This window comes from Atractosteus spatula (genome assembly GCF_055471065.1).
Source record: "Atractosteus spatula isolate fAtrSpa1 chromosome 10 unlocalized genomic scaffold, fAtrSpa1.hap1 SUPER_10_unloc_8, whole genome shotgun sequence".
Classification (NCBI taxonomy): Eukaryota; Metazoa; Chordata; class Actinopteri; order Semionotiformes; family Lepisosteidae; genus Atractosteus; species Atractosteus spatula.
This window is the reverse complement of record NW_028296628.1, coordinates 209304-227462: the sequence shown is the minus strand read 5'-3', so window position 1 is coordinate 227462 and position 18159 is coordinate 209304. Positions and strand designations below refer to the sequence as shown.

Below are 18159 nucleotides of genomic sequence, written 5' to 3'. Positions count from 1 at the left end.
CCTTTCTTTTGGATTGAGAACAGGATCATTGTGAGATTCAAAACACATCTGCCTTTGCTTCTTTCAAGGATGAATGGATTATTGAGATGCAAACATTGGTTCAAATCAAAACAAAATTGTGCTATATAGTACTTCTGTTTTTATTTTCAGCTACCAAAATTTAGCCTTAGTTGTAAAATTCCATATTAATATTCAATATTAAGTAGATTCAAACATGCACAGTAGAGAAACAGAATTAATTAATTAAATGTTTCACTAACATTTAAGTGCAACCTATTGATCGTCTTTGGCCAGTGAATTGCATAAGGCACCACACAACTTTTACTGGAAGAAAAACTGTGTGTTCTGAGTGGCTGCATCTGTATATAATGTTATTCAGATAAGTTTAGGTGGAGGTCAAATTCTAACCTCATACTTCTGCTTCCCTGCTAATAACAGCTCTCTGGCTACAGAGGGTGCTGCGCACCTCTTTTCTATCCCCTCCCTCCACCGCAACACCACTGCTGCAGGATTTTCTCCCTGGAGAGGGGATGTGAAGACACTGATCTCTTACCAGCACTATGCTTTCTTCAGCCAGGGAAGTTAAACCCAAAGCACTGAGCACTCAATACCTTGATATTCATCATCTGGCTACAGTATTAATATACTTCTTTACCAAGCTGCTGGATCTGTGAAGTTCTATCATCATGGAAACATTATTTGTATCAGGAAGTATGATGTGGAAACACAATGTACGTCCTTTCAAAAGCTCACAGCTGTACTACTCTAAAACATCATTCTAAATTGCTAGAGAGGAAAACAATCTTAGATTGATACATTGTTGTGCAAGATTCTACTGTCATTTTCACTATTTTATTACTGAACAGGAAAATGACTTTTACCAGATCAATGAAAAGTAAAGCTTTATTTAAAAGGTTAATTCAAAGTGATACAGTACATTCAATGGGTAGTAAATAAATCAGATTAACAACATATTAAACATTTCCTCTGCAAATATAAAAAGCTAAATTAAACTAAAAGGAGAACCAGAAAAGCCACTGAGGAGGAATGAAACTTTCATTCTGTGTATTCAGATGCCTGCTCAACAATCATCTTATCAACACTAGTCTTATTGTCTTATCCGAGTAATTAAGATTTAAAAAAAAAATCATTCAGCACAAAAAACAACAACATATACAGTAGTAGTTCAGGTGGGTAGCTGCGTCAGCATGCGTAGGCTGCAAAGGAACAAGTAATAGGTTTATTCCATGCTGAAAAAAAGAAGAAAGAGAACACAACGTTTCGGCCGTGGAGCCTTCTTCAGGTGTGAGAGAGACAGGGCAGTAGGCAAAGGTAAAGTAGCGGGAGAACAAAGGTTGGGAGGGAGGAGGAGTGAGAGGCGGGAGCAGGGGACAGAAAGAGAGGCCAATCAAGAGGTGTGAAGTCAGAATGGGTGCAGAGAGGTGTGAAATGAAACTTCCAATGAATGGAGAAAATTTAAAAGAACAGTAGTCTGTCGTTAAGGGAAGGGAGAAGGTGTGATCCTAGCTGCAGAATAATTTTAGTTTCGGTGGTCTTTCTGATGTATGAGTTCGGAAAACCGTCTTTGAGAACACAGACGGAGAGATTAGAGTGGTCGTGGCCGTCAGAGGTGAAATGAGAAACAATGGGCTTGGAGAGATCTTTAATCTTTACAGCCCTGACGTGTTCTCTGAAACGGTCTCCGAGTCTCCTTCCTGTTTCTCCAATGTAGATGGCTGGGCATTTACTGCAAGAGATACAGTAAATAAGGTTGCTGGAGGTACAAGATGCTGTCTGGGTGATCCGGAATTGTCCTGAGGGGCCTTGAATGAGTGTGGTGGTGGCTGTGTATTTGCAGGTGATACAGCGAGCTCTGTTGCAAGGGAAAGTGCCTGGTGTGGATGGTTGTTGAGGGCGGTCAAGGGAGCTGTGAACAAGGAGGTTACGCAGATTAGGTGGTCGGCGATATGAGATGATAGGGCGATCAGAAAAGAGGGCCCCAATGGAGGGATCATCCTGTAGGATGGAAAAGTTGTGGTTAATGGTCCTGGGGATAGGAAGTGTGTTAGGGTGGTAAGGAAGCACCAAAGGAATGCGATTGTTACGGCGGGAGCTCCTGATCGGGTTGATGGTCCGGGGGGTGTTTTTGGCTCGGGCAAGGGCCCTGTCAATCACACTGCTGGGGTATCCTCTGTTGATGAAAAATGAGTACATTTTGAGGGCTTGGTTCTCGAAGTCGATGTCGTCGCTGCATAATCGACGACGACGATTCACAGTTTCACAGTTCCTTCGGCTACAACAAATATGCAGCGACGACATCGACTTCGAGAACCAAGCCCTCGAAATGTACTCATTTTTCATCAACAGAGGATACCCCAGCAGTGTGATTGACAGGGTCCTTGCCCAAGCCAAAAACACCCCCCGGACCATCAACCCGATCAGGAGCTCCCGCCGTAACAATCACATTCCTTTGGTGCTTCCTTACCACCCTAACACACTTCCTATCCCCAGGACCATTAACCACAACTTTTCCATCCTACAGGATGATCCCTCCATTGGGGCCCTCTTTTCTGATCGCCCTATCATCTCATATCGCCGACCACCTAATCTGCGTAACCTCCTTGTTCACAGCTCCCTTGACCGCCCTCAACAACCATCCACACCAGGCACTTTCCCTTGCAACAGAGCTCGCTGTATCACCTGCAAATACACAGCCACCACCACACTCATTCAAGGCCCCTCAGGACAATTCCGGATCACCCAGACAGCATCTTGTACCTCCAGCAACCTTATTTACTGTATCTCTTGCAGTAAATGCCCAGCCATCTACATTGGAGAAACAGGAAGGAGACTCGGAGACCGTTTCAGAGAACACGTCAGGGCTGTAAAGATTAAAGATCTCTCCAAGCCCATTGTTTCTCATTTCACCTCTGATGGCCACGACCACTCTAATCTCTCCGTCTGTGTTCTCAAAGACGGTTTTCCGAACTCATACATCAGAAAGACCACCGAAACTAAAATTATTCTGCAGCTAGGATCACACCTTCTCCCTTCCCTTAACGACAGACTACTGTTCTTTTAAATTTTCTCCATTCATTGGAAGTTTCATTTCACACCTCTCTGCACCCATTCTGACTTCACACCTCTTGATTGGCCTCTCTTTCTGTCCCCTGCTCCCGCCTCTCACTCCTCCTCCCTCCCAACCTTTGTTCTCCCGCTACTTTACCTTTGCCTACTGCCCTGTCTCTCTCACACCTGAAGAAGGCTCCACGGCCGAAACGTTGTGTTCTCTTTCTTCTTTTTTTCAGCATGGAATAAACCTATTACTTGTTCCTTTGCAACATATACAGTAGGTTACATTCAGTCTTTGAAAAGCTCATTAGAAAAGAAGGGTCATCAGTTCAGATTAAAAAGTCTAGAATTTGAGCCTCGCTGCTGTGTCCTGGGTTGAATGGTGGTAAGAGTTATTTTCTTCATTTTTCTGTGTGTGAGATGCTTTTATGCATCTAAATATACAGATGCAATTATATTGTATGCAGATTATTTTCCATATGTAGCACGCTGTAAGTGGCAGTGACATGAAATCAGGCCAGATTAACTGATCATTAATTAATGTTGTATCTACTTGTTCTGATAATGACACACATCTGTAATCAGTAGACAATGGGAAACAACAATCACAATTCAGTTCTTATCTCAGAATTGCAGGACATATAGACCTTCTGTTGTAGTGCAGTGTCTCTCAATGTAAAGGTATAAAAGTGCAGGTCAGTCTTACAGCCTGAGAGACACAGCAGGAGACACAGTAACAAGGTCTCACTAGGACAGTGACTGTGTGGGTACTGTACAGGTTTTCAGCTGTACAGTTACTGGATAATCTGAAATCAAACGCCTCATAACCTACAGAACTACATACATTAAGGGAAATATAACAGTATTTTAACAGGGATGACTCAGAAACACAAGGCATATCATAATGGTATTACTCAGTTAAAAACTCTAATCTGACTTCAGGATGAATCCTCTACAAAGCTGCACAGTGCTCTGACATAATCATACTAAGATCCTTTTTCAGAGGGTAGTGTGGTCAGGAGACTCCGACATCATCATAGTCACATCCATCTTCAATGGGCTGTGTGGCCAGGAGACTCTGCACTTCAGGAGAAATGGCAGAGACACCTGCCAGAGACACACAGTCAGCAGAAGAGGTGAACAGGGTACAGAAAACAGAGTATTTCATACAGAAACAGACCCTCAAGATCTCATTACTCAAAGAAACAAGGTTGTGGAAAAGATATAAATTGTGTGAAGCATCTGTCAAGAGACAAAATACATGTGGCACAATCAACACTGAGAAACTTGCAATGGGCATTCTTGCCATTATGTGAAAATGTTAGTGAAAGAAGTCAATACTAGAATTTAATAATTATTAATTATTTACTGAAAGGATATATAGGAAATTATAGCTATGTTCGCCTTTTGTTTAGAGTGTACACATTTTGGAATACAAAAGTTTATTCCAAAAAATCACTAGTAACTAGCTTCTGATATCTGGGTACATTGCTTCAGACCTAGTAGCCCTTAATGTAAAAAGTCCCAGAAGTATGTCATGGCAAGAATAGAAAATTAAAAAATACAGAATATGTGCCCTCCAGATTTTTTCATATCCCCCATGAAACAGAAACAGAATCATCAAAAACAGATGTATGTCTTAGATCATGTGTCTCGCTTAAAAACATCTAAAAATGTTATAATGTAATTTCTATAGTACTGTACATAAAGTCCAGTAGAAATCATATTTATTTACATCCATGTAATATTTTGTAAATCCTCCCTTGTCAGGGATTACACTTACGGAACACCTCCTATAATAGACTGTTAGCATCTGGCACTTCTGAGGGGAGATTGGTGAATAACCTCATATGCACTCTTCAGAGAGCTCTCTGACTTTATCCATGATGACACATTTGTTGTGTTTAATCCCCTATTTCGGATGAGTATAAGTATTGTTACACATGCCTACCAGGGTTTTCAAATGCTCAGGTATTCCCTGCTGTATTTGTGTAATTGTTTAATTGTGAAAACATCCCAATAGGTACATTTAAATTTAGAAGAACAGCAAGTGAGATTAGGATAAAATCTTTCTTCCAAACTTCTGTTATAAACTCTATAGAAAACAGAATATATGAATAGGAAACACTAATAGAATAATAGATGTTTATTCAGAAATGTATTGTTTCTTAGCAGGGATTCCAGATGGGACTCCAGAGACTGAGTCAGACCCACTGTAAGAAACCCTCTTTCTCAATGTGCTGGGATTAAACCCTGAAGACCCCCTGGCAGCTGAACCACAGTTAAGGTCTGGTCCTGGGTCTAGTTGACTTTGGAATGGTTCCCTGTGAACTATCTGAAGACCTGCTGAACCTCCCACGCCCACTGTGAGCTCCCCATGGCTTCCACAGCCCTCACCTGAGATGGGATCATTCTCATTGTTCTCCACATCATCATATTCAGACTGCAGCTCATCACAGAGGAGTTTTCCTGGGAACAAGAAAACAGTATTTTAGTAATTACTTACAGTATGTGTTTCACCTAGTAAATTAATTTCAATAAACTGCCATTTTCTTCTTCTACTTCTTACTTCTTGTGAATGTGGTTAGATTCTATATTTTAATTCCTTTAATTACTCCTAACTACGTCAAACTATTTCATCCTCTAAAATGAAAAGTTTACTCTTCCGTAGATACAGCTATCTGTCTCACACTATATCTCAATAGGTTGTAGGAAACCAAGAAAAAAAGGTTTGTAAATAAACTGTCCATTATTCAGACTAAAAATATTTTAATATCATTACTTATATGCAAAAAAGTGTAACACATTTACTACAGTCTTGACACATATGAAGGCAAGTCGTCATCAATTGTATGTGTGGCTGTATAATTGTGTGTGTCTGTGGAATTGTGTCTAGGAAGATACAAATGAGGAGGATCTGGGGAAATATGTATCTTATGTTGACCACAGAGTGGCAACGTTTCAGTTTGATTTCATACAAATGAAAATATTTTAGATTATATTAAACACATATAAGATGGAATGGAATGAATTTGTTATTTTAGCTATAAAGAAATTGTTTGAAAGAATGCTAAAAAATTACATTGGTATTCTAAGAAAATAAATATTATGAATCTTTTTGCCATTAACAGTTTCACGGTGACTTTGCAGGTAACACGTCCATTTTGAAAATCATCTTTCGAACGTGATCAATATCTGAACCGGAAAAAAATAATAAAAAATGGCGAAAATCGAGAAAATCGGCTCTTTAGAAATTGGAAATATATTCGCGAGAGGAGTCCTTTTCTCAACGATTTACACTTTTTGCAGGAGTCACTTCTCCCAACGAACATCTGCAGGTTTCCGTAGTGTTCCTGCAAAGAGTGATCAATTTGAGACTGGCAAATGTCCCGATTTAATTGAACAAAGCTAGATACGCATTTTCTAATGCAGCCTTCATTACAAGACAGTTTATTTATCGAAAACGTGTTATGTGAAAAAGAGTAAAACAAAAAAATATGGATGACAATCTTTTAAAGCTGAAGATTTTACTTATGAGAAATTGTCATCTTATGTAGATGCTTTTCAACCGATGCTTTTAGAACTTTGCTGTCCTTCCTGCATCATTTTCAGTCTTATAAACTGTGTGGGGGTAGCAATCACTTGCTATTTCTCAAATGCTTCCATCATTTTTCTTTCACGCTAGGACGCGAGTGTGTGCATGTGTTTGGTTTTCATTTCACTGATTCTCATTGAAGATTTGGGAATTAACGACGAAAGAATCAGTAGCCTCGGAAAGCGGAAGCTTTGGTTCTCAACGATCCTGAAGACACGCCCATGTAGAGCAGCGTGTGATGATTTGTACTACAAAAGACCAAGTGCTCAAAGTGACGTCCGCGTTTACCGTTGAGACATTTCATCTCGGGCGCACTTTTAGAAAGCAAAGAAAGAGCAGTCGCGTTGAATCAGCAGAGTGGCGCAGCGGAAGCATACTGGGTACATAACCCAGATTGTCAAGGATTGTCAAATTCTCCAACAAATCTGTGATCTAGTTTTAAAATATTTTTGCGTAGTATAAATGAATTCTCCCGACAGCCAGTTAAAGCTACAATTCCTCACGTGAAAATGGTTTTCTTGGACATTGACTTAGGTACTTAATTTTTTACTTGTAGTTCCACACGAGTAAAACACACACATTTCCTGCAAAGTTCAAGAGGGTTAACGTGTTGCGAAGAAATCCCATTAATTGTTAACGGAGATTATGTTTACATCAGAACAATCTGAAGCGCATCCCTGAGTGGGCTTGAATCGCCAGCTCTTTGTTTAACAGCTGCACAGAGAGACACCCCCGTTGCTTTTCACCATTCACGTTTGTAGTTAAAGGAAATAAAATACTGGCATTTTCCTGCCAGCCCGCAGTATTTCTTCTGCACTGACGAAGAATAACCAAGAACTGTATTTAATCTTTCGCAGGCTGTAATTTTCAGAAAAAAAGAAGTGAATACTTGTATTAAGCTAAATCAAGCCGACGGAGATGAACTGCTGTTGTTTTTCTCCACTTTTCTTTAAAAGGAGAAAAAATCACTGGCATTTGTTGTTTTTTTTTTGCAATATTTCTTCTGTCCGGATAAGCAAGATTTGTATTTTATCTTTCAGAAGTTGTATGACTTTCTTGAAATTCAGAAACAACTTGTTCCAGAAAAGAAATGAACACTTGCTTCAAAGTTAATGAAGAAGTATATCTCTCTCGCTGCGTGTGCTCGTATCTGTCCATCTCTCTCTGGCAGTCTGTGCAGAGTATCTGAAGGGGATGTAACACCACTTGGCAAAGAAGAAAAATCCTCAGAGGCAGAATAACAAATCATTATTCTCTTCTCAGTCAGATTCACAGCTCAGACTCACACTCAGACAGAAGCAAAATTTGATTACCAATTTTCTGGAGTGGTGTCATCTTAACCATCTCCAGCTTAACACCAGCAAGACCAAAGAAATGATCTTCAACTTTCAAAGGAATAAGTCTCCGCTGAACCCTGTTTCCATCCAAGGTGAGGACATAGAGGGCGTACATTCCTACAAGTACTTAGGGGTACACCTGGATGATAAGCTGGAGTGGTCTGGTAACACTGACGCCCTGTACAAGAAAGGTCAGAGCCAACTCTCTTTTCTTAGGAGACTCAGGTCCTTTGGTGTGTGTGGAACACTGCTACACATTTTTTATGAATCAGTGGTGGCGGCAGCCATCTTCTACGCTGTTGTGTGCTGGGGCAGCAGCATCATGACAAAAGATGCAAATAGGCTCAATAAACTTATAAAGAAGGCTGGCACTGTGTTGGGAATGAGCCTTGACCCCCTGGAGGTGGTGGCTGAGAGGAGAATGCTGACCAAGCTCACAGCCATCATGAACAACACCTCTCATCCGCTTCATGGGACTGTTACTGGGCAGTGGAGCACTTTTAGCAACAGGCTGCTCCAGCTACGGTGTTCAAGGGAACGTTTCCGCAGGTCTTTCCTCCCGGCGGCGGTCAGGGTGTATAACGCTGCCCTAGGCTAGGACTGTTAGCCCTTCATTTGCTCCTCTATGGACAGCATGTTTACTCCATTGTACTTTTTGGACAATCAGTCTGTATAAACCTATGCACATTTTGCACATATTTTATTGTTTTTACAGTGACTATGATCAGCACATTTTGCACACACCTACTGTATGTACTTATTTATTTATTTTTATTTATTTTGTTGTCTTTTGTTTTATAACTATTCTGATGTCTGTTTTGCTTGTCTTGGGCTGGACTGCTGTAACACATCAATTTCCCTACGGGGTTTAATAAAGTATTGTCTATCTATCTAAGCTCAACTCCATACTGTTCTTTGTCCTGACAGTCCAGATCCAGAGGACATTCAGACAATCAGTGCTGCTACATGAATAATATCAGACAGAACAGCCTGAACTCAGGTCACATCTCCCCCTTTTCTCCTTCCTCCCAGCCTCTTAGAAACACAGTAGAGCTCCCAATTCTCCATTCTGTGAACTGGGCTCAGGGGTCACTGATCTGGCAGCTGTTGGCTCTGTTCCAGGTCAGAAGCAAGAAGCTTCTATTAACCCTTTCCAGGACCTCCAGCCCTTCTGTATTACTTTCTTTACTGTATGTCAGCCTCCAAACATGTTTCTAAGTGTTTTATAATGCAAGTGAGTGTGGAATGATCTTAGTATTTATTTTATAAACACCAGTATTGACACTCTGATCATCATATTGATTATTAGTAGCTGATGGTCCAATGGTTGTGACTACTATAGTGACCAGTTGACCAGTCTGTAGCTCTGAGCAGTGGGACTCAGATCACACAGAAGACCTGTCTGTGTGTGATCCACACCAGCCCTGGGATTCAGCTGCTCTCACAAGTGTCTCACAGACAGTCTTATGAATTTACAATTAGATGAAGTCTTGTAACAGTTATACAGTTAATTTAAATAATCAGACTACCTATGGAACTGAGAACTGGGTGGAAATAAAACCAGGATACACATTTTAACCTCTTGGATCAGGAATCTGATCCTCCTGGCTTCAATACTCTGAAGATTCGTGTAAAACCGTTAAAAGTGCTTATTTCAGGGACTCGTGCTCGTTCTCTACTCCTCCACACAGAACTCCACACTGAAGTATTTAAAAAGCAAGAAATACTATCACTATGCAATCTAATGCAATTGAGCTCCTACAAATGTAGCAGTCTGATGAAATGATATACAGAATTAGGTGACAATATCGGAAGATGAACACAAAATTGAAATGCACAAGATTCATTTTCAGCAGCAAAAATGCACTCGATTATATTTTACAAGAAAGAAACCTTACATTCACCCACTACATTAGCAGAGAACAGTAGGACAGATAGTTAGTGTCACTGGACACTGCATCACAGAGGCCGATCTCTTCTCCTTCATTATGCTTACTTACACACTCATGATGAACTGTCCTCCAGCGATAGTCAGCTGGCATCACTGTCTCAGACATGACGTTCATGTACATAATATACCTTAATTGTACCTGGCACTGCATTATAATAATTTGATCAAAACAACTGATGAACTAATAATAATCAAATTTTTCTTTCCTTCTTTTAGTGGAAAAAGACTTTGTCCAATAAAGATGCACCAGGCACGCGGACACAGAGAAATACATTGAAAATTCTTCAGTAACTGCAGGAGACACGTGCCTGTATGTTTCAAACGTTACTGACAATTGTTCTGCTTTCAATAATCACCAAACCACAAACAAATATTATAATCAGTTACTGCAAGAGAGAACAAAATGATTATTTTAACAATTATTATTATAATTTTAACTTAAGAATACTTCCTGTCTATTTACAGTAAATTTTACATTAGTGTTTCCTTCCTTGAAAAAACAAATCTTGCTGGTAAGAATGGTAAGAGCTTTGCTTTGAAGCTGCAACAACCTTGGTTTGAATCAGTGTTACTGTAGGACAGGAGTAGACTGAAGAGTCCCCTTGTGCTGTTTGCTTATATATTGGATTATATAAATGCAGAAATCGAAGCCTATCTAATTTTCCTTTCTGCTAAAGACATTTATGTGTTTGGGAAGCATTTTCCTGTCCTTTATGTTCTTGCTAAGCAGTTTCTACATTTTCCTCCTATTGTGATTGTCAGTGAGTACAAGTAGACTGGAACAGTGCAAGACAGGGAAAAAAACCCTAGCTATTGGGAGTGATATTTGAACCCCCACCTCCACTTAGAGACCAGGGCACATAAGCAACATGGAAAGACAAGACTCAGCCATCCTGACGAGTACTAGAAAGCACTGTGCTGAATGCACCCATTGTGTCCAATTTTCTGAAGCTTTAGGACAACTGACACCCGGATGAACACGTGGCGTTTAGCATGACAGTCTTGAAGGCAGGCAATGATTTGTTCCAATAAATATTTTATTGTGTACTTGTTCAAAAAACACAGTCTGTGCGTCCCTAAGTCAGTTTTTCAGGGCATCGAATGATACTTCTAACCTATACTAACAGCTCACCTGATCTGTTTGTGATCACACCATGGAGTGGGGGCTGTACCAAACACACGTTCCTTTTTACACTGAGACGATCATTTATAAATTGGGTGTGAAGAGAGACAAACATTGTCAATTCAAAAGCAGTGCAGATTATGGTAGGACAACAGAAGGATTATGAAGTTATTTTCTTCTTATTATAGAGATTCGTACAGTGCAAGACATTTAAAGACTTAGATAAAGGAACGTCATGATAAGTGAAACGAGCACGGACAGGGTTTGAAACTCCGACTTTCTGTTTACGAGACAAAAGCCTTAACATTTGGCTACCTTGCCTGCAATGCCACCTCCTTCCAATCAAGGCTAACACGTTTTTAAAATAAAATGAAATAAATATTTCGGTACAAATTGCAATGAGAAGAGGAACAGAACAAATATGATTATTACTTTTCAAATTAATTCTATTGAAACTGATTCAATTACATGGGGGCAACAACAACAAAACTGTGATTCTTAACAAGGAGATATTTGGCAGCAGTGGGATTCCAACTCATGCCCTCAAAGGGGCTGGAGCTTTCATCCAGCTCCTTAGACCACTTGGCAAATTACTCTGTACAGTGGCATTTGTAGTCTGACCTTATGGTGTTACAGTATGTAGAAGCAACCCCACCTCCTTTTTCTGAGATGCTTCCTCTTACTTGGTGAAATATTTTCTTCTTTGGTCCTTTGAAAATAGTTCCTTTGTGAAGCAGGCTTCAGACGGTGCTTATAGTGCCCTTGAAGTGATTTTATTTTTACAGGAAGACGCATTCCTAAATGTATCTCTCCTGTTTTAAAAAAGTTTTTTATACAACGCACGAATAGTATTCTACAACGGCGTATTTTATACAACGCACAAATAGTATTCTAATTGCAGACTGCAGATCTGTGCAGCAATCTTACTCGATTTGACTGTAATTCTGAAATACCTTAGCAAACATATTCAGGTTTCCTTGAACCTTTAATAAAAAAGCTACATCGTTTCCAATCTCTGATGTCACTGTAAACTCGGACGTGATACTCCGCAGATGTGCAGTGTGCCTTTCCTCTTGTTGCATTCAAGAGTACTCACTGCATGACCTCCTCACTGCGTGCCCTGTACTCTACAGTGATTTCATTTAGATCAGTGGTTCTCAAACTTTTTGGACCAAATACCACCCCTAATCCAACCAAAGCATCCAAGTACCACCTACAAGTCATCATCTCATAGGAACCCCAGAAATTCTCAATGACCAACATGAGCGTGTGTGTGCGCACACAATCACACACACACACATATAATAAATATTATAATAATAAACTTTATTTGATATAGCGCCTTTAAAGGTGGCTTCTCAAAGTGTTTTACAGGAAAAAAAAACATTAACAACAACTAATAAAAAAGCACCATTTCAGTGAGAGGGGTGAGCCTGTTTAGTTGAGCAAAGCAGAGGTGAATTAATTTTTCGAGCCTTGATACAATTTTTCGAGTCTAACAGATATTAAATCGTCAGGCATTTTCTTGACGGCAAAGGTCTCGCGGTGGATGTTGTAATGCGTACATTATTTTCTGGAGCAACCTCTCTAATTCGTGCAACTACACCGTTATGTCGGCTTGTCATTGCTCTAGCACCGTCTGTACAAACTCAGACGCATTTTATCCAGTCGAGGCCATTCTGTTCGATAAATTTATTCAGAAGCTGAAATATGTGCTCTCCTGTAGTTCCTGTTGGTAGCGGTTTACAGAACAGAAAGTCTTCATGGGACGTACCCTCAAACTCGTATCTAACGTAAACGAGCAAATTGACCAAATCGACTACAGACTCATCTAATTGCAGTGAAAAAAATCTGCTCATCTTAACGCGCTCTATCAGTGTACGTTTGATATAATCCTTCATTTCAATAATTCTATGAATGACTGTGTCTTTCACGGGGAGGGGGGCAGCAGGTCGAGCTGTTTAGCAGCTTTTTCTCCACACTTAATATGTGTCAGCTCTTTTGCCAACGGTAAATAAGGTTCTTCAAAATAGTGTAGCTTACCTGCTTTAGCAATCTGCAAGCTTGCATTTTTCCGCGTTTCCGTTTTTATTTCCGTATTTATTTAAAGTTTTTATTTCATGCGCATGGGAGCAAAACACAGAGACGCTCGGTGTATTTTTCTCAAATTAGAACAGTTATTAAATATTTTTCTGGTATCACGCTTTCGTGTGCTCACAAGATTACCTGCGTTCGTAGCACGTATTTCTATGCATTCCTGTGTTTACAACGTTGGCATTGTTCCAAAATCACACACATTCTCCTTTCTCCCTATTTGCTGGAGATACAGTAGCTTTTTTTAAATACAATTGGTCACTTGCATCCGTAGCACGCATTCCTATAGAGTGGTATAGAATTACAGAGTATCTCTTGTGTCCACTGAAGTATTAGCACGCAATGTATCGTAGTACATAGGCTGCGTATTCGACACGTATTAAAATACAAAATATGAAAACCCGTCCCGATTTTTCAGCGCACACAACACAGTTCCAGGGTCATTTGGCGTACCACCAGGCGGCACGCCACGTACCACTGCCGGTACGCGTACCACAGTTTGAGAACCACTGATTTAGATTATCTACTTGGAGTAGAGTGACAAGATCACCTTGAACAATTTCGGTTTGTGAAAGGAAACACTAGAGAAAATACAAGTGATGAACATTTAAAATAACCACAGTACAGCTAGAAAAGTGAAAGATAAAAGACGATTTATAATGACATTCACAATAGATTTAAGAAAAGCACGACTTGAATCCTGGACCCTCAGATTAAAAGTCTGATGCTCTACCGACTGAGCTATCCGAGCTCTAGAAGAAAAGACACTCTCAGGGTCCTCACAAGTCACATGTCTCTTCTTGTGCCAAAGCGCAGTCATACCTGACCCATCTGGAATGACCACTGACAGACTTTATCCAGAAGCGACAGCACCATCATTCCCAGTAGAATGAGAGAGAAATACAGCATGACATGGAGAGTCAAGGGTCTCCCACAATCCATCTTTCCTCACATGACTGATTTTTTCACTAACATTTTGACCTTTTCACAGTCCGATTTTTTCACATTTAATAAGATCTTTTAAACAACAACATTTAAGAAAAAAAAATGGAACATTTCTTTGAACAATAATTAAAAAAAAATCTTTCCATGCCTTGGTTGTATAAGTGTGCACACCCTTTATAAAGGAAGTTGTAACTATGCTGAAATTTAACCAGTCACATTCCAGATCATGTACAAAGGTTATTTGCCTTTGCCAGACATCAATTGTATTGATTCTGATTAGTCCTAATTTATATCAGCTGATCTCATATAACCAACTGATCTGGGAGAACAAACGTTCAAACTGCACGGCGGAACTTGAAGAGAAATCCATTCACCAAAGAATGTTGTTACAAATTATCCGCCGAGCTGTTTTATGTATCCAGCCACCTCTTTCCTTCCTAGTTTGCAGTGAGCACAATTCTTTCAGTTTCTTCTCTTGTATTTTCCTTGCTATTTTACTGTCCCTTTCCCCCAAGTGGAGATGGATCTGCAACCGAAACCCAGTTTTCGCCCTGTGTTTCTGCAGCTCAAGTCTGTATGAGGAGAAGGAGTTACACAGCTCCAGTTGTGCAATCGGTCAGCGTGCGGTACTTCTACAGCAGAGTCATGCCGAGGGTTTGAGTTCGAACCTCACCTGAAGCAGTGTAGCCTGTGTCTTAAGCTACCGAAAGCAACTGACGAGCTTAGGTGCTTTTAGGTATTTGCTGGAGATTTGGTCTAAATAAACAAGTAAAGGTTTATTCCAAAGAAGGCTCCACAGCCAAAACATTATGTTTTCTTCTCATTTCAGCATGGAATAAACCTTTCCTCATTCCTTTGCAGCCCATGCATGCTGACACAGCTACTTACTTAAGTTACCATCAGCTGTGGACCTCCAACTGACCTGAGTGATATCTACTTAGATGAGAGGAGCACGATGGAGTACCGAAAACTTGAAAAAGCTCTCGCAGTTAGATTCTGTGTTTTTGTTGTTTCCCAGATATGTTTTTAATGTTCTTTTTCTTTATTTTTTGAAGTTGTTTCATTTGTTTGTTTGTTTTTATAGTTGTTAGTCCTCTACAGGGATTTACCTAGGTTCCCTGAAGACTTCTCGTTTTGTGGTTGTTGTGTTTTCGTGTTACAATTTTTTTTTTCTATTGATAGGACCCCCCGCATTACTGTGGGACTAGTTAACTTTAGTTCTTACATTCTACCTGAAATTGCCTCAATAACTACAACTCTTTTTTCTATATTTAACTACAGTTGCTTTCCAGACACCGCAACTATTCACGATGAATCTTATGAATACGTCTTTATGAATAATAGTATTATTTATTAATAATTAACTTTAATGTATATTTTTATTAGTAGCTGTATTACAGGTAATGCATGTACAGCCTTTAATATGCGATAGTGAATTTGCAGGTATCTTGGGGAGGGAAGAGAACTGAAATTTAGGAAATACATATTTAAAGGGGGTGCAAGTCACCTCTGTCACATCTGGGTGTTAACTGAATAGATTTGTGGCATTATTTATTGTGTTTTAACTCTATACTTGTGTTTCTCAGGAGACGGCAGAAATATTGGGGATTTGTGGCTACAGAAAATAGTTTGAACTTTACAGGCAAATGTAAGGTTATGTTTAAGAAAAAAAAAACTTATTTTCAACTTTTTCAACGTGATTATTTAAGACAGTTGTTCGGAACAGTATGTCTTCTCATATCTGTGGCTGTGGTCCTACAATAACGGTGATGAAACAGACGTTATGTGCGGAAAGAACTGGAGATGGAACAGGAGACTCACCCAGTCTATAGTAAGGTTGTGTAGGACCGCACACACTAGGAAGAGTGTTGAGTAGCGGGTGTAAAACCTTCACGAGCCAGACAGGAATCGAACCTGCAATCTTCTGAGCCGAAGTCAGACGCGTTATCCATTGCGCCACTGGCCCCACTATCATCTTACTCAACTGCACTACAGTGAGCTCAGAGCCGCTACTAGTAATACATTGTCCAGATCCGCATTTTCTCAATTAGATTCACGTGTTTTTTACGTGTGTCTAATTACTACGTCTTTCATTTTGTCTGGTTTTATAAAAATGTCTCTTGAAAACAGACAAAGGGTTTATGTGTCTCCCTGAAATTCACACACGAAGGAAGTCACACGAGGAAGGAAAGATATCGCGTTTAAAGAGAATCCAGAGTGGAGACGCCGGCGAATGAAAACGAAGCTTCATATAGTACGAGCGCACTACCACTGAACTAAACTCCTGATAGTGAACTTTTTCCGCAGGTTAATTGTGTTAGGAAATGTGAACAGTCAACAGAGCGCATTTTAAAGGCCAAAGCAAGACAATTAGATGTGAAGAGAATTCTGCTTCTCTGTTTACTGAGCTTTCGGTGAACGTCAAAGTGAAAGACAAATTCGCTATTTTCACTTTTTAATTAAGGAACAAGAAAACACCATCCTTCGAGCCGGATTCAAAACAGCTACATAACAATCGTCCGCTGCTTTTTTAAACAGTTTTACGCTCTAGCAACTGAGCTATCGAAAGGTCGACTCCAACCGCACACGTTTTGTCATACGCGTAGCCCAATGTAGTGTAGAGTTCCTGTTTATATAAATCGCAGTTCGACATCAAAATACTCACTAACAGTCTCGTTTAGTAGAAGAAATGGACCAGGATTCTACTGTATAATCTTCCAGAGGTCTTACAAAACGTTTGGAGGGACATCAGTGCAGGTGGAAATTGACTCTTTTTCTAGTGGGATCAGTACCATATAAAACCTTTCTTTTGGATTGAGAAGAGGATCATGGTGACACTCAAAACATCCCTGTCTTTGCTTCTTACGAGGACTTTTGAGCTGCAAACATCGGTTCAAAACAAAACTCTGCTACTGCAGTTGCTTCTTGGAGAGTTTCTTCAAATCTTTCAACTGAACGTCTTGGGATATTGACGATGATATAATACAGATTGTGGTTTTCTTTTGATCGAAAATTTTATTAAAATATGAGCCTCTTTTACCTTTGTCTTGGATGTTTCGCAAGGTATAATACTTTCCCTTGCATCCTCAGATAAACATTCTAAATACCACAAAGTTACAATATATGGAATAGCATTTATTTTTACATATGTTTTAAAATGTACTCTTATTTAAAGCTACATTTAGTGCTAGGTAAAGATAACGTTGCTAATACTGATGTAGTAGAAATGTAAGATGAATTGATAGCTTTATCTGAGCTAAAAAAGTCCTAAAACGCCTCCTATAACAGGAAAGGACTCGTAGCAAGATTAAACTCCAAACGTTGCTATTACATTATGCATTATGTAAACACGACCTATTTCAGCTTCTGGTGAGTGCAGTTTTTCCAAATTGAATCAAAACTACAGCTCGAATGAAATAAAAAAAAGTTTATGTGTCTCTTTGCTGTAACAACTCTGCCAAAACTATTCAGATAAATCAGAATAGCATCAGAACGTGACTAGATTTTATTGGATATTAGGAAATTTATTTGTGTGCATTTCCCCCTACGATCATAATACCTTCCTGTTTTCATCGTGTTTATTGTTTCTGCCTGTGATCTCGGAAATAAAGTATGTGTTCACCGAAATATTCCGGGAGTTTGCTGTGGTTTGAGAGGAGTGTATGAAGGTAATGAATGAGGGAGGACACGCGCATTCAGCACGGGGAGCGCAGAGCAATGAGCCGCGCCTGCAGCTCGCTGAGTCTTTTCTTATATAACCACTGAGTCCGGACACACAGCGTTTCCAGCCCGTGTTGGAGATTTACAGTTCAGAAAACGACTGTCTCGAGCAGAAACTGATCTTCCTGCTTTAGTTAAGGTTATCAGAATCGGCGGCTGCTGTGGGGGTATAGCGCTTGTATCTCTCTTCTCTGGCTAAACACTATCTACTGTAAAGTATAGAAATAGACAGAAGATGAAATACAGCTACAAATACTTCAGTAAGGCCGAGCAGATAGGAAAGTTTAAATCAAATGTTCTATAACTCGATCTGCCTATATTT

General features: G+C 39.8%; 1 non-coding gene across 1 annotated transcript; it reads right to left on the bottom strand.

Annotated features, from left to right (window-relative positions):
• Positions 1–16010: 16010 nt before the first annotated feature.
• On the bottom strand, positions 16011–16083 carry trnar-ucg (transfer RNA arginine (anticodon UCG)). Its single transcript has one exon. It is a non-coding gene; the product is annotated as a tRNA-Arg (tRNA).
• Between the last annotated feature and the right edge of the window lie 2076 nt (positions 16084–18159).